The sequence below is a fragment of the Glycine soja genome, chromosome 11, assembly GCF_004193775.1.
Source record: "Glycine soja cultivar W05 chromosome 11, ASM419377v2, whole genome shotgun sequence".
NCBI classification, from domain to species: domain Eukaryota; kingdom Viridiplantae; phylum Streptophyta; class Magnoliopsida; order Fabales; family Fabaceae; genus Glycine; species Glycine soja.
The window spans coordinates 34218194-34235194 of record NC_041012.1 but is presented as its reverse complement, the minus strand read 5'-3'; the positions used below and the strand labels follow the sequence as shown (position 1 = coordinate 34235194).

Below are 17001 nucleotides of genomic sequence, written 5' to 3'. Positions count from 1 at the left end.
TTTAACTAAACACTTGAATTAATCATCTACTTTTCATTTCATTCCCTCCCATTTAACATTATTCTTTGATAATATCTGTATATCTTTTTTAACATAAAAATAAATTATGCACCATATAAATTACTTTTAGTATTGTATTTTAACAATATTGACATGCCATTTTTATAATATATAAAGAAAAGTTATGCATCTAAATTACACGCAAAAAGATAGAAAGAAATTAATAATTTAATACTTGTTACAAGTAAAGTAACAAAGGTGATACATTACAAACTTCTACATTATAAATCACATGTTATAACAATCTAGATGAGCAAGAGAAATAAAAAGAGAAAGAGAAAGAATTGATAAAAGAGGAAAAAAAATAATAAACTCATACTGCATACGAAAGTGACATGTAATGGTGTGGTTATAGATTACATAATGTTTCATATTCTTTAAATAAATTTAATATAAATATATGTCTGGTTTTCAAAATCTACTATTTCTTTATGCATACAATAGGTTTTAGAAAACTCAATTGTATCCTCTTTTTGGTATAATGACACGTGTTACGTCTTTTGTTTTTTTTTTTTTTTATCTTTTGAGTTTTCTATTCATCCTTCTTCTACTCAACTTTCAAAATTTCCTATCCTAGACACTTTTGATCCCCTTCTTCTCCCATCTCGTGCTCCCTCCATCTCTTTTCTCATATGGATATCTCTTGCCCTTTCAATATCTTCTTTCTTTCTATTTTTTTTCCTTTTTTTATTCCCTTCCCCAAAACACAGACCAAAGAACTCAAGAATGGTGCTAGCTAGCATTTGAGGAGAAATCACAGATTGAACGATTTTTGCTTCATCCATACAACAAACAAGATCCAAGCTCGGCTACATTACCCATTGAGTGCGATTTCAGTCAGACATTCCAACAACTTTCTTCCAATTTTGATTTTTTAATTTTTTTTTTAAATTATGGGTTTTCGAAGTTTCATAGAGTTCTCTCTCGAAAAGTAGAACACCAAAATAGGGACCTTTGCGTTTTCTTTGTTTTGATGGTAATAACACATAGAGATTTCAACTCACCTATGTTTTCACGTAATCTATTCCAAAATCGTAACTCTATTTGTTAACAAAATGATTTCTACATGGTTAGTTAAAAGTTATTTGTTAACATAATGAATATTTGTGTTGGTTGAAAAAGATATTAGAAGTTGGTATCTGTTGATTGAAAAAGATATAGAAAATGATTTATGTTGATTGAAAATGATTAGTGTCACTTACTGTAGAGATTGTCTTCTTCTGAAGGAAATCTACATGTTTATAGTATCGTATGCCTTCTGGGTAATGGGTACATTGTTGTAATTTTAATGTTTATTTAAAAAGAATTTCTTTTTTAAAAAAGATTTAATTAAATAATATTATAAATTATTTGTAACTCTCAATTTCTTTGTTTCTGGTTTTCTTTATATTGATTTAATGTTCATTTAACTTATTCAAACATTAGAGATTATAAATGCAAGTGCATGCGAAAGCTCCATGCTATTATTGCTTAAGCCAAGGATCACATATATACCAGTCATATATATGTCTTTCCTGCGTACACATAAATATAATTCCTTTGGCATTTTTGTTGCAAAAATACGGGTTCATAATTGAGCAACTTGGTTTGATCTTATTATTATTATTATTATTATTATTATTATTATTGTTATTATTATTATTATTACGGCATGGGTGTGAGAAAAAAAAATCACGTGATATTGTTTGTTCCTTCTCTTTGCTTCTATTAGTCTCGCTTCCTCTTTATTCTTGGGTTGTTTATCTTTACAAGTTTTGTAACCTTAGCTCTGCTAAGACATTCTTGTTGTATCCTGTGAGGTTTACGAGAGACATTGTGGATAAATCTTTTAGGTCAGTGACTGCCACGACTCAAGAAGTTCAACCACGTTCGTGATTTTCGACTTCAACAACAACAATCTAAAAGGTTTATATCATGGCTGAAGCCACAAAACCTGTCAACAATGTCGATGCTTCCAACCCCACGCCATTAACTGCAACCTTTGCCAAGCAGCTGCCTGACATTTCAAAAATTGAGGTTTTCACTGCGTGTTCATACCATGTTGGACATCCATGGAGTTCTCTTCGCTCTTTCCACTCCCAACCCTGATGCCAGTCAACTTCAACAATGGGTTTAAGCCAATAAGACATGTTGTCACACTTTGTTAAAAGTCTTGTTTAATGATCTTTTCGATGTCTACTGCTCCTACAAGGAATCCAAAGAGATATATGACTTTCTCATATGGAATACATTGCCGAGGATGTGGTAAGATAGAGATTCATCATAGCCAACTAGTATCGTTGGACCATGAACAAAGAAAAAGACATCAAGGTACAAATCAACGAATACCACAAGCTGCTGAAAGACCTAAAGACTAAAAACATCTCTCTGCCTGACGAGTTTGTTTTTGAACTCTTGATTGAGAAGCTGTCGGAGTCCTGGACAGACTACAAACACAGTTAAAGCCTAGGCACAAATAGATGTCACTACCAGACCTTATCACCCACATTATCATTGAAGATACAAATAAGAAGGAAAGTTTTGCTTCTAATTCTTCTTTCAAGAAAAAGGGTGTCTGTTTTGTTTGTGGGAAGCTAGGACATTTTGCTCCTCAGTGCAAGTTCAAAGTTGTGAGAAATTACAATCCTCCTAAGCCTAGGGCTAGCCTGATTGAAGGAGATGACATTATTTCTATAGTCATTTCTCAAGTGAATGTTGTCATCAATGTGAACAAATGGGTGGTAGACTCTGGGGCTACCAGACACATTTGTGCTAATAAGAGTTTACCTCCTACGCTATTGTGGGGGATGGAGAAGAACAAGTTTATCTTGGTGACTCGAGAACTACTCCAGTTCAAGGAAAGGGAAAAGTTCTTCTCAAGCTCAAATTTGGGAAAACATTGGCTTTGAATGATGTGCTATATGTTCTCTTTACCATAGTTAATCTTGTTTTTGTAGCATTGTTGGAAAAGGTTGGGGTAAAGATATCCTTCGAGTCTGATAGGATAGTTATGACTAAGAATAATGTATTCATGGAGAAAGGGTTATTGTGATTAGGGTCTCTTTGTACTCAATGTTTCTGAAGTGATTAATGAGAATGCATCTTCTTCTATTTACTTGATCGATTCTTATGATATATGACATGCTACATTAGAACATGTTACTCCAACATGTGTTATAAAATTGCAACGACTAGGTTTAATTAACATGAACGATAAACAAAGTAAGAAATGCAAAATATGTGTTGAATCAAAATTAACTAAGAAATCATGTCCTTCTGTACAATGTGAAATTGAATTGAGGCTTAATTCATTCTGATCTTGTTGATTTAAAACAAACTATGACAATAGGAGGTAAGAGTTATTTTGTAGCCTTTATAGATGATTACTCTAGATATACTAAAGTTTATCTAATTAGACACAAAGATGAAGTGTTTGATATGTTCTTATCTTATAAAGCCGAAGTGGAAAATCAATTGAATAGAAAAATCAAGAGGCTAAGATCCAATAGGGGTGGTGAGTACACTTTGTTCAATGAATTTTGTGAAAAGAAAGGTATAATTCATGAAGTAACCCCACCATATTCACCCGAGTCAAATGGAGTAGTTGAAAGGAAAAATAAAACCCTTAAGGAAATGATGAATGCTTTACTTGTTAGTTCATATGCTCCTAACAACCTTTGGGGAAAATCCCTTTTGACTGCTTGTTTTTTACAAAATACAATTCCACATAAGAAAATAGGTTTGAACCCTTATGAGTTATGGAAAGGATATAAATCGAACCTGAAATATCTGAGAGTGCGGGGGTTCCTAGCCAAAGTGATGTTACCCGATCCAAAAAAAAGGGAAATAGGATCTAAGACTTTTGATTGCTTGTTTATTGGTTATGCTGAACATAGTGTTGCCTATAGGTTTCTAGTTCTTAAAAGTGATATGATTGAGTGTGACACCATTATGGAGACTAAGAATGCCAAATTCTTTGAGGAAATTTGTTGGATCAAGTGGCCTCGGAATAATTAAGAAGGGGGGTTGAATTAATTATTAATGTGTCTTGACTAATTAAAAATTATCCTTCTTAATGTTACTAGATTCAATTAGGCTTTACTACTAAGTTATGAGAAAGTAAAGAACAGAAACAATAACTTAGACAAAAGTAAAGCGGAAATAAAAAGCACACAGCGGAAAAGTAAAGAGTGTAGGGAACAAGAAAACAAATACAAGATTTATACTGGTTCGGCCACAACCCGTGCCTACGTCCAGTCCCCAAGCAACCTACGGTTCTTGAGATTTCCAATAACCTTGTAAAATCCTTTACAAGCAAAGAGTCACAAAGGATGTACCCTCCCTTGTTCTCTTTGAACAGCCAAGTATATGTACCCTCTACTTGAAGCAAACCACAAAGGATGTACCCTCCCTTGTGTTCACTATAACAACCAAGAAGCTACCTGCTTCTTACACAGAATTCTCAGACGGTTAGTTCTTTGAATTTAGTGTTTGGGCAAAGAATTCTCAGACAGTTAGTTCTTTGAATTCTTTGTTTGGGGAATCAAAAGAATTCTCAGACGGTTAGTTCTTTGAATTCTTTTGGCAATAGGAAGAAGGAAAGAATCAAAAGAATTCTCAGACGATTAGTTCTTTGAATTCTTTTTGGTAAGAGGGGGAAGGAATGAAGAAGAAGAATAACACAAGTTTTTGGCCAATGAACTTTTCTTGATAAAGAAAGTATTGAACAAAAACTCTTAGAAGAATGCTTTGAATGAACGAAAGAAATCTGTTTTTAAAATTCGTAAATGAATGAAAGGAATCTCTTCTATAAAATTCGTGCAATGGTCACATAATTATAGTCATTTGATGACTCAAGTTAAAGTTTGTGACTTTTGGCAATTTCTTTAAAACTAGTCACTTTAAAAGTTGTGACTCTTTTGAAAACTAGTCACTTTAAAAGTTGTGACTCTTTTTGAAAACTAGTTACTTTAAAAGTTGTGACTCTTAAAATTTTTTCAAAAACTAGTCACTTTAAGAATTGTGACTTTTGGTAATTTATTTTTCAAAATAAGTCACTGGTAATCGATTACCATTATAGTGTAATCGATTACACATCAACAGATGTGACTCTTCATGTTTAAATTTAAAATCAAAACATTTAGAAACACTGGTAATCAATTACATATATTGTGTAATCGATTACAAGTTTGAAATTTTTTTATCACAAGTTGTGACTCTTGAAATTTGTAATCTCAACGTTCAAAAACATCGGTAATCAATTACATGCTTATGGTAATCGATTACTGATTTGTAAATCAGTTTGAAAAGAATGTTGGCTACTGGTAATCGATTACTGACTTCTGGTAGTCGATTACCAAAGAGTAAAACTCTTGATAAAAGATTTTTCTTTGAAAAATTCTCTTGAACAAAATTGTGCTATTCAATCTTTTCTTTTGAAAAAAATCTTTTTATACTTATCTTGATGCTTTTCTTGAAGTTCTTGCATATCTTGAGTCTTCTCTTGAATCTTTACTTGAATCTTGATTGAACAACTCTTTGATTCTTAATACTTGCTTGACTCTTGATTCTTGACTTGAGTCTTTGGCATCATCAAAATAAACTTGGAAAGCTTTGCTTCCACAACATTTTCCCTTTGAGGTCTAGTGCTAGTTCCAGTATTGTTTCTAGTCTTGAACAACTAGTTGAAACCTATAGTGAACCTATAAGTGAGGATTTGAGGAGAAGTAAAAGACATAAGAGAGAGAAATCTTTTGGAGATGACTTTTATACATATCTTATTGAGGACGACCCCTTAAATTTTTCAGAGGCTATTAGTTCTACAAATGCAAAACTTTGGGAGCAAGCCATTAAGATCGAAATTGATTCTATTAAAAAGAACAATACATTGACTTTAGTTGATCTACCCGAGGGTGCAAATCCTATTGGATGCAAATGGATCTTTAAGAGGAAGTATAACTCTGATGGATCTATATATAAGTACAAGGCGAGGTTGGTTGCTAAAGGGTTTACTCAGGAACCTAACATAGATTTTTTTTATACCTTTGCACCTGTTACAAGGATTTCCTCCATTAGGATTTTGATAGCCTTAGCTTCAATCCATAAGTTAGTGATTCATCAGATGGATGTTAAGACAACTTTCTTGAATGGTGATTTAAAGGAAGAGATATATATGACTTAACCTGAGGAGTGTGTGGTGGATGGCCAAGAGAACAAAGTGTGCAAACTTTAGAAATCCCTATATGGTTTAAAACAATTGCCTAAACAATGACATGAAAAGTTTAATGAGACTTTACTTGTTGATGGTTTTTCTAGTAGTGATGCTGATAGATGCGTGTATATGAAATTTGTGAATGATGATCATGTTATTATATACTTGTATGTGGATGGCATGCTTATTTTTGGTACATGCAATGATATAATATTTAAAACTAAATCTTTCTTAGCATCTAAATTTGATATAAAAAACATGGGTGAAACAATTGTTATTTTGGGAGTTAAAGTTATAAGGAAAGGAGATAGTATATTACTATCCCAAGAGCATTATGTTGAGAAACTTCATAGGAAGTATAAATATTATGACTTTAAGTCAGTGAATACCCCTTATGATGCTAACTCTCAATTAAAGAAAAATAGAAGAGAACTAATTGCTCAAACTCAATATGCCCAAATCATTGGGAGCTTACTGCATTTAATGAACTTTTCTAGACCTGATATTGCATATGCAGTAGGAAGATTGAATAGATATACCCATAGTCCTAATCAGGATCATTGGGATGCATTTGCTAGACTCATAAGATATCTAAGAGGTACCATGGATTATGGTATTGAATATAGTGGATTTCTCATAGTACTTTAAGGATATAGCGATGCTAACTGGATCTCTGATTCAAATGAGAAAAAATCCACTAGTGGTTATGTGTTTACTCTTGGTGGTGGTGCTGTAGCTTGGAGATCAGCTAGACAAACTATCATTGCTAGATCAACAATGGAGTTGGAGATTGTTGCTCTAGAAACAGCTGGTAGTGAGGCTGAGTGGTTGAAAAATTTCCTAGCTAACATTCCTTTGGGAATGAAACCGACCCCATCAATATCTATGCATTGTGATTCCAAGTTCGCGATAACTATGGTTAAGAATAAAACATTCAATGGGAAAAACAGACATATACAATTGAGACATAATGTGGTTAAACAACTACTAAAAGATGAAACAATTTCCATAGATTATGTGAAGTCATAAGGAAACTTAGTAGATCCTTTGACAAAACCCCTAGGGAGGAATATGATATTAGAAACATCGAGGGGAATGGGACTTAAGCCACTTGAAAACAAACAAGTAACGGTAACCTAACCTTTGTGATTGGAGATCCCATGAAGAAGGTTAAGAGTAAAAACAAGTCACTTGTTAGTTCTGCTAACACTCAAATTGATTTATATCAATTTCCTTTTAGTCCTTTCCTATGGTGTGAGAAAGTGTTAGAGTTGCATTAATAAGAGGATAAACTTTATAATAAATTTTACATGTTTGAGAAAACTTTATATCTTATAAAGGTTTTAATGATTTTCATATCCCTTATGGGGTGGTGTATGATTTGCAGCATGCACCTGATGAAATCACCTATATGAGTGTCAAGTGGGGCCGCTTGCATGAGATTTTGACGAGATCTCTAGAGCACTCATGAATTCCGAGCATGCGCATGGCCTAGTAGTGCAATACAACAATAACAACAAAGACTGTGGGGGTGTCTTGTGATTGGTAGACCATTATCACACGCCAAGTGTTTTTGGTTCATATAACTTGTTACACCAACTACACTATGGGTAAAGTCCTACCAATCTAGGTCTAGTTCATATATCTTGTCATACCAAGCTCGATGCATTACACCTCATGTTAACCCAAGAATTTTCTTTTATTTATTAAATGTAATTTATTCTTTTGAAATATGTGGGGGATTGTTGTAATTTTAATGTTTATTTCAAAAGAATTTCCTTTTTAAAAAAAGATTTAATTAAAGAATATTATAAATTTATATTGGTTCAATGCTCATTTGACTTATTCAAATGTTGGAAATTTTGATAACTAACCTAATTTGTTTTTGAATGTTGGAGATTTTGTTAACTAACAATATTTGCTTTGACTATTTAAAACAATTCATTGATAATACCTTTCAATTTTGATGTGCCTGTATATTTGTTTAACTAACTAACACTCACCAATCAAGCACAACTTGTGGCACGTACGGCATGGAGAATATAAATGCAACATGTGAAAGCTCCATGGTATTATTGCTTAAGCTAAGGACCACACATATACCTTCCATATATATGCCTTTCCTGCTTACAAATAAATATAATTCCTTTTGCATTTTTTCGAATTCTTATTAATTACTTTAAACCGAATAAATCTTGATAATTAAAAAATTAAGTCATAATTTATTGGTTGAATATATCATTAACTATTTCTTTATTTTATATTTAGGTTACTAGGAAATTATCATGAATCCAATTATTTCTGCTGCGCGCTTTTGGGTTGGCCGTAGGGCTTGCTTCTATTGGACCTGGGGTTGGTCAAGGCACTGCTGCAGGGCAAGCTTTAGAAGGGATTGCATGACAACCGGAGGCAGAGGAAGAAATACGAGGTGCTTTATTACGGGTGCATACTTGAGCAACTTGGTTTGATCATTTTTTTTATTATTATTACTTTTACTACTACGGTATGGGTGTGAGAAAAAAATTTTCAAATGATATTGGTTGTTCCTCCTTTTTACTTCTATTAATCTCTGTTCCTCTTTATTCCTAGGTTGTGTATATTTGCAAGTTCTATAAATTTAACTCTGCTAAGACGTTCTTATTGTATCCTGGGAGATTTGTGTGGGATACCGCAGATAAACCTTTTAGGTCAGTGACTACCACGTCTCAAGAAGTTCAACCACGTTCATGATTTTCGACTTCAGCAACAACACATGGAAGGATTTTTGCTATTTTCAATCAAGTGGGAAGCTATATCAAAAGATAAAAGCTTGAGTATTCATATTTTCCTTTGCCCTCTATATCAAAAGATAATGTTAAGTGCAATTCAGGAATCATCAAAACATCCTACATTTTGCAATAACACTACCACTAAGCTAAAAGACCATTGTAGATTTAATTTAGCACTTCAATATAAAAAGTGTGTATAGCTTTTATGCAAAGCATCTAATAATATAATTTAGCATAGTTGTGTCCCTTATTTTTTCCAATTCAGATCAATACTATTTTTCATAATTTATATATTCTTCATCAAAGGGGTTAGGGATGGACCTCGATCCTAGAAAGTTTGCAGATTAGTGGTATCTTAAAGGGGTCGGATGGTGGTGGTAGAAGCAATATAAGTCTATTTTGGAGTGTGTCAATAATATCGAAAGCATACATATGTGGGTGCAGGTCTGTTTTGCAGTTCCATAACAACATTAGTTGCTTACGGTAAGTTCCTTTAATTTCCCACATTGTTTAATTTTAGAAGGTCAGTTTTTGGTAATTACATGTTACAGTTGAGGGGGGGATAGAGAGACCTGTCTTGAATTCTATGTTTTGGGTAATTGCATGTTATTGTTTAATTCTTTTATCAATTGTGGTCTTTATTTTTTTTGTTTCTTTTATGGTATGTTGTTAAATTTGGTGCTATGAATAAATTTAGTTGTATTAAAAGGACAATTTAGGGTAGGGGTCTATCTCTTTAACAACGATTTCAAATTTATTCTCTCTTTTGTTTTAGAGAAGGTTGAAGTGTTTCTTTCCATGCATCAAATCCCACCATATTGATTTTTTTATTTGAGATAGTCAATGGTGTAGCTAACTACTACAATGAAAATGGTAATAATATAGGTTCCAAAAATTAGTAGTTTTCCCAGCATAACATGAAGAATGTAGTATGAATAATTAACTTCCCTATCATATATTTGCCATCACAATTGTTGTGTTTTTATTTCTCTTTGTTAATATTTGCCATCACAATTGTTGTGTTTTTATTTCTCTTTGTTAATATTTGCCACTGAGATCTTACAGTAATCTTGGCATGTTGTAGTAATTTTGGCACTGTGTTAGCATTATAGTTTTGTCATAAAAAAATCAATTGGTAGCTTCTATTAACACTTTAGCAGCAAAATCCCTTGTAGATCCCACTATTTTACTCCTTGGTAGGCACTAACAATGTACAAATCTTTGTTATTGAATTTTAGTTGCGATGGTTTCCCATAATTGTGCTCCACTATATGCTGGAATTGTGTGACAACATCACCCGAGTTATGTTTTGGACTGCATATGCTACAGATCTTTGTTTTTAATGCCTTTTGGTAGTGTTGTAGATCTATTTATTATCTCTGCAATTCTTTTAGTCTCATCATTTCAAATTTTGTACAATTCTTGGGGATTTTTATACTGTAACCTGCCCTGTTGATTACAATCATGTGTAGTTGCGAGATAAAAAAATATTAAATTGTATTATTTGACATAGATTAATGTTTGCTTTATATTTTTAGTGAGAAATAGACTTGACAAGGGTCCTATAGGATTTGGAATAAGTGGTTTTTCACCCTTAGAGAATTAATTATGAATTTGATAAGATGGGTATGAGATGGAATTAATCTACAGTTTGTTTTCTTTGGCTGTGGAATGGGACTTGGTTTGAGGTAGCTGTGATAGTTACAAAATTATGAGAAAAATCTCAATGCTTTATTGAACTTTTAAGAAGTTAGCAGGAAAATTCTAACCCCAAACACTGAGTTTTCTATTTTTGGATGATTAGTTGTTTTTTTTTTTAAATGGTAGTTTAAAATTGATGAATTGTATGATGTATGTGTGAACTGGGAAACCTAACAAATCAGCTACTATCAAGCTTTTAGCCTATTATTTAACTTTAATTTGGGTGGGAGGGTTGTAATGTATTGAAATGTCTCATTCGTTTTTATCATAGCTTATATCTTATTATGCAAGTTGCTTATGCTGGTCCCCTAGATGATGAATGATCACAAAGGATTGACCACTATGAAATTTGATTCTTTGAGATCTAGTGGTGCCGAATGCTTTGACATTAACTCTACTATGTCTATGGGGGTAATAGAGCTACTAACAGAAGTATGGGAGTATTTGTTGCCAGCAGAAAGGTTGTGTTCTCAAGAAATAGGAAAGTTGGAATTCAAACGGGGAAAGATTAATAGGAGGGTTAATGAATTGATAAGTAGGTTTAAAGTTTTTATATAGAAGAGGAATTGAATGTCTTGGAGCTAATGTTATTGACTTATGCCCCAATATATGTAAAGATGAAATCATTTGTCTTAATCACACAATCAAGAGGTTGACTGTTATATATTTATGTGTTGTATGTATCCTTAAAGAAAGTTCAGATTTGACATCCAATTTCATAGTTGAGCTTGACAAAGTATTAAGTACCATCTCCATCAATTGAGCTTCGTGTTGTTTGCTGCAAGGATGAGTTTAAATTTTCTTTTATACGTTGAAATCGAATGACAAATTTATTGAATATAGAAATAATATATAAAATAAAATTCATTGAAATTTATATTTTTTTAAAAAATCAAGTAGGAAATTTACACTTGACCTAGCTACAGGATCAATTATTTATTGTAAGAGTGAAATTGAATTTCTTAATTTATTTTTATAATATTTTAAATTTTAAGATTAATTTATTTTTCCTTAACTTACTATTTTTTTACTTAACTAATGTATTGAATATTTTATTTTATCTAATTAAATTTGATTTTTAATTTTGACATGATGCTAAAAAATTAAAATCTTAAAATTTTTTATTCATAATGAAATTTTTTCTTAAAGGCCGCAAAATACAGATTGACCTCTATAAAATCTATGTCAATCTTACATGTAAATTTTATGCACATTAACGAACAAAAATTCTAATTCTTATTGGAATTAGCTAACTTTCTAGAAAAATTGTTTTTACAAGCTTATAAATAGATAGTCTCTCTAATTAATATATCATCAATAACCTTTTACATTTTTTTAATAAACTTGTACAATTTCTTCTAACCATTTTACTTTTGGGAATTTAATATATAATAATAAATTATTTTGAGCTGTATAAGTTATAATTTTACATTCTATTTTTTATGTCATATCTTAAAATCACATATGTGATACAATCTATATTAATTTTAAAACGTTAAATTATTCTCTTTATTCTGACTTTGTTAATCACATTTTTTGCAGGCAACAACGCTATTGAATTATTTTCTTTATTCTGACTTTGTTAATCCGAAACATAACCAATGTGATATTCAATCCTTTGAATTAATTAAAATTTAATTTTCATAACTTCAATCAACTAAAGTCATACTCTAATATTATGTTATCTTTGTTTGACCTTTATCTTTCAACTCAATTTGGACTTCAAATGGAGGGAAAAGTGCGATATGTTACATTACCAAAAACAACTAATATCTTAAATAAGGAGGTTTCTTATTATATAAAAATGTATACATTTTTCTATTAACACATTTAATTTTAATTATTAGGATATGACATCTTCATATGAAACGACATCAAGAAACATAAACATTATTTGTTGTTAACATTAAATCTAATGAAGATAGTAAATAAGATCATATACTCTAAGTTTCATGTTGTCTTTTAATTATAGTTTGTAATATACTAAATTGGACTTACATTTTATAATATTCTTATTTTGCATGGTATCATGTTGGTCTATAATATACAATCACATCTTATTTGCTCCTTTGAAAACATTTTCATCTTATTATTTTATTATCTTAAACTTAAATTTCTTTACAAAATGCTTATAAAAATAAGTGTTAAAAAAATGTATCAATCAAATTGATCCGTGTGTACACATGGGTGAGCAAGAGAAGTAAAAAGAGAAAAAGAAAAAAAATTGGTGGATCCATACTGCATATGAAAATGACATGTAACGGTGCAGTTATAGAATACATAATGTTACATATTCATTAAGTAAATTCAATACAAGTATAAAGTTTGGTTTTCAAAATAGAAATAAAAAACCCGAGCCAGAGTGTACAAATATGATAGCCTTTGATGTGTATGACTCATGTTTTATGGACAAACAATGTTGGAGTTTAGTGGAATGAAGCATAGTGCAACTGAGCATAATCCTATTTGCCAAATAAACAATGAAAATAGTCGCTTGTTGCTTTACTCCCGATAATGTAGACACACTTGTTGAACCTCGTTAAATCTCATGTTCGTGTGTGTGCATGTTTATTCTAATTTTTAGAATTCTGATTGCTATTGCTAATAGGGCTAAGCATCAGTCAGATTTGGGCCTGAAATGGTTGATCTGACCAAAATCGACCACGCTAATATTTGACCCATATTCGACCGTGAGAAGCTTTAGTTACGTCTAGTTTAAATTTTTTGGTTCACAAGTTTAGTTGACTAGGTAGAAACGGGTTGAAGACAACAACTTTCATTGTAGAACCACCGACAACAACTGCAAATCAAAGGTCGGCATAAAAATCAAAAACACAATGATGAAAAAGAAGAATAATACAAAAGGAATCAAAACCAAAGATGAAGAAATAGAAGTGAACAATGATGCAACAATGCAATAATGAGGATGAAACTCCCCTTCTCAATATGGCGGGTTCAAACACACATCTCATAGCTGCCAACACATCAAAGAACAACACCGTTCATGCTAACAAAAATGTAAAGATGTTAGCGCTAGAGTATGGTGAGGGTGTTACTCAACAGTGGCAGAATGCAGACAATGATATAGGGAGGGCGATAGCTTTTCCTTCTCTCTAGACTAAGTTTAAACTTTATGCTTATAACTAGTGATTACACGAGAGTGAGGTTGATGACTTGATGTTCAACTCTTTGACAACTCTAAACTTGTATAATCATTTACTTTGGAAATATGAATTTTGAACCAAACAAAAGTAAAGTGCAAGCTAATTGTTATACATGATTTTCAATTTGCACCCGCCTGAACTTAACTATTTGAATTTGATTCTTAAAGTTTTTCAACTCATGGCTTGAATTCACTTGCCTGAAATACATATTTTCGGGGCGGTTTGGATGGTTTCGGTTGGGTTCTCTTTTCTTGCTCACCCGTAATTGCTAGTAGTCTTTTTATTTTCATTTTTTTTCCTTTTTGATTTGATTGATTTTTATTTTTTATTTTTATCAATTTAGTGATTTAGAACTTAGTTTGACTTTGAACATCCACAATCATAGATGGACCTACATAGAATTCAATGGGTGGAAATGTACCTCTTGACTTTAAGAAAAATACATGTGTATATTATGAAGTTGTGGATGGGTAAAACAACTTTTGACACGAAAGAAATAATTATTATGGTGCATTTATGCACTACTAGAAAAAAAGCCTTTTAGACCCTGGTTTTACGACGGTTATACAAAGACCGATGTAGTAAGTAAAGCGGTGATATTTTTGTAAATAATTGTAACTTTTTAAAGGCGGTTTCCTAAAAAATGACTTTAAAAATGCTTTACAACATCATTTTTTTAAAACCATCTTTGAAAACATTGTTTTTCTACTTTTTGTTGTTGATGTGGCACATTTTAATTGGGCTAGCTTGGGGAACCCTAAATCAATAAAATTTTTGTCTCTTCAGTTTTCAGTTCCACTTCCGACAAGAAGTGTGCATGACCCTGGACTTCCATACGAACAAGAAGCTTCTGGAGGAAGTGGCGATAATCCCATCAAAGAGGCTAAGGAACAAGATCGTGGGGTTCTCGACGCACCTGATGAAGCGCATCTAGAAGGGCCCCATGCATGGCATCTCCCTCATGCTCTAGGAGGAGGAGCGCGAGTGCCGCATGGACTTCGTCCCCGACGTCTTCGCCATCAACACCGACCACATCGAGGTCGACAAGGAAACCCTCGACATGCTCCACTCCCTCGGTATCAATGACATCCCCGGTATCACCCAGGTTGACCCTGTCCCTGTTCAGCAGAGCTTCCCCTTCACCAGGAGGTATTGATGATGATGAAGGCTCTTCTGCTTTGAGAAATAAGACTTTGTTTTATGCTTCTCGTTTTGTGTTTTCGTGGTTTTTATTCTATTTTATTTCGTAACCTAGAAACTAGAATGCATATTCTCGGATTTGGGGGAAAATTGTAAGCCCTATTTTAGGCTTGAAATTGAACGTGTCGGTCTCATTATAATGTCTTAATATAGATATAAGACTTTGTTTTGTCATCTTAAATTCGTACTTTTTCCCTTGCCTCAACATGTGTTTGTAATTCTATAGAAATTTATTTTCAGATTATCTGCCTTAGCGCCACTACCAACAAACTTGCAAACATACAGAAGCAAGCAGAGGAATATGCGACTTTGGTCATGGAAGAACTAGACCCTGAAGACACAAGATTTATCATGGTAATTAGTAATTGGATAAGCCTATTAGTCTTAAAACAGGAATCAAAATGTTTTCACTATTATAGATTCTCATCTTAGCCACATTTCTTTGGCCATTTGGTGGTTATTAATGTGAAAACAGGTAAACTATCTAGAGATGCTCTTGTTGCATGGACCAAGCCATTCTACTAGAGGAGATAGCAAGTACCTGAGTCAAATGCTAAGCTTAAAGCTTAAGCCTATAGATGAAGACAATCCTATTAAGAGGTGGTACAAAAACACCAAGTACTTCCTGCAGGACAATTGGCAGAGAACCTAGGTATTGCTACTGTGGATTGGCGTGATGTTAGGTCTATTTGCCTACAAATTTGTGCAGTATAGGAGAAAAGCTGCATATGAGGTGATGGGCCATTGTGTATGCATGGCCAAAGGTGCAGCCAAAACACTTAAATTAAAGGTGACTAAAAAGGAACATATGTATCTACTTTGTTCTAATGTTTGTTGAGACTTAGTAGCTTTCATAGGTCAATAAGGTAATGAAAGTTGAAGTAGTAAGAACATAATGAGAGTATTTTTTTTACAGTGTATAGCTGTGGCAGTAACAATTGAAGTTGGTATACATGGCATCTACCATCTTGCTTGTGACTTTCCTCGCCTTCTTGATGCAAGTAGTGAAAAGTACAAGCTCATGGAACCTTTTTTCGGAGATCAACCATCAAGTTATTGGTTTTTTTGTCAAATCATGGGAAGGAGTAACAAGGATTATCATGGTTTTTCTAATGGCAATAGCCTTCACTTTAGCCACCCCTAGGTTCACTTTACCTAAGATTATCATTGTTAGTGTCTTCTGATTAATACTGTGGGGACTTGTTATATGTGTTTTGTAGACTTGGATGTATTTGGCTATTCCCATCATGATTTACCTATCAGAAAGGTTGACTAGAGCACTCAGATCAAGCATCAAGCCTGTGAGAATATTAAAGGTGAGCCTTGAATAATTTAATCACTCATTATATGTAAGAAATATATGGTCCCATAATTCCATTGAATAAATTTTTGACTAATCTATAAAGTAGGATACATAAAAAGATTCTCGAAAGGTATGTCTTACCACATTTTCACTGCACAATTTGAAGGTGGCTGTTTATCCTGTAAATGTGTTGTCTCTTCACATGTCAAAGCCCTAAGGATTTAGATACAAGAGTGGACAATACATGTTTCTCAATTGTGTTGTTGAGTCTCCATTTGAATGGTATAAATTTGAAGGTAGTTCAATAACTATTGTCTTTTATATTTAATTTTGCATCTAAATACCACCCTCAAGGTACTTGTACCCCCACTATTTTTCATCTTATTATTTCCCAATATCTAAGTTGATATTATTATTTATGATTTCACAGGCATCCATTTTCTATAACCTTCGCCCCTGGTGATGACTACCTTAGCGTTCATATCAGAACACTTGGTGATTGGACCTGGAGTCTCAAAGTCAAGTTCTCAGAGGTGAATTCAGGTTAACTTTTGTTGGATAATATGATTTGGATAATACTAATTTACATAGCAAAACTCACAAATCCTTACATTA

At 32.7% G+C, this 17001-nt stretch overlaps 1 pseudogene; it reads left to right on the top strand.

The window, feature by feature from the left end:
- Positions 1 to 6508: 6508 nt before the first annotated feature.
- Positions 6509 to 16934, top strand: LOC114373235 (annotated as a pseudogene).
- The last annotated feature ends 67 nt before the right edge of the window (positions 16935 to 17001 follow it).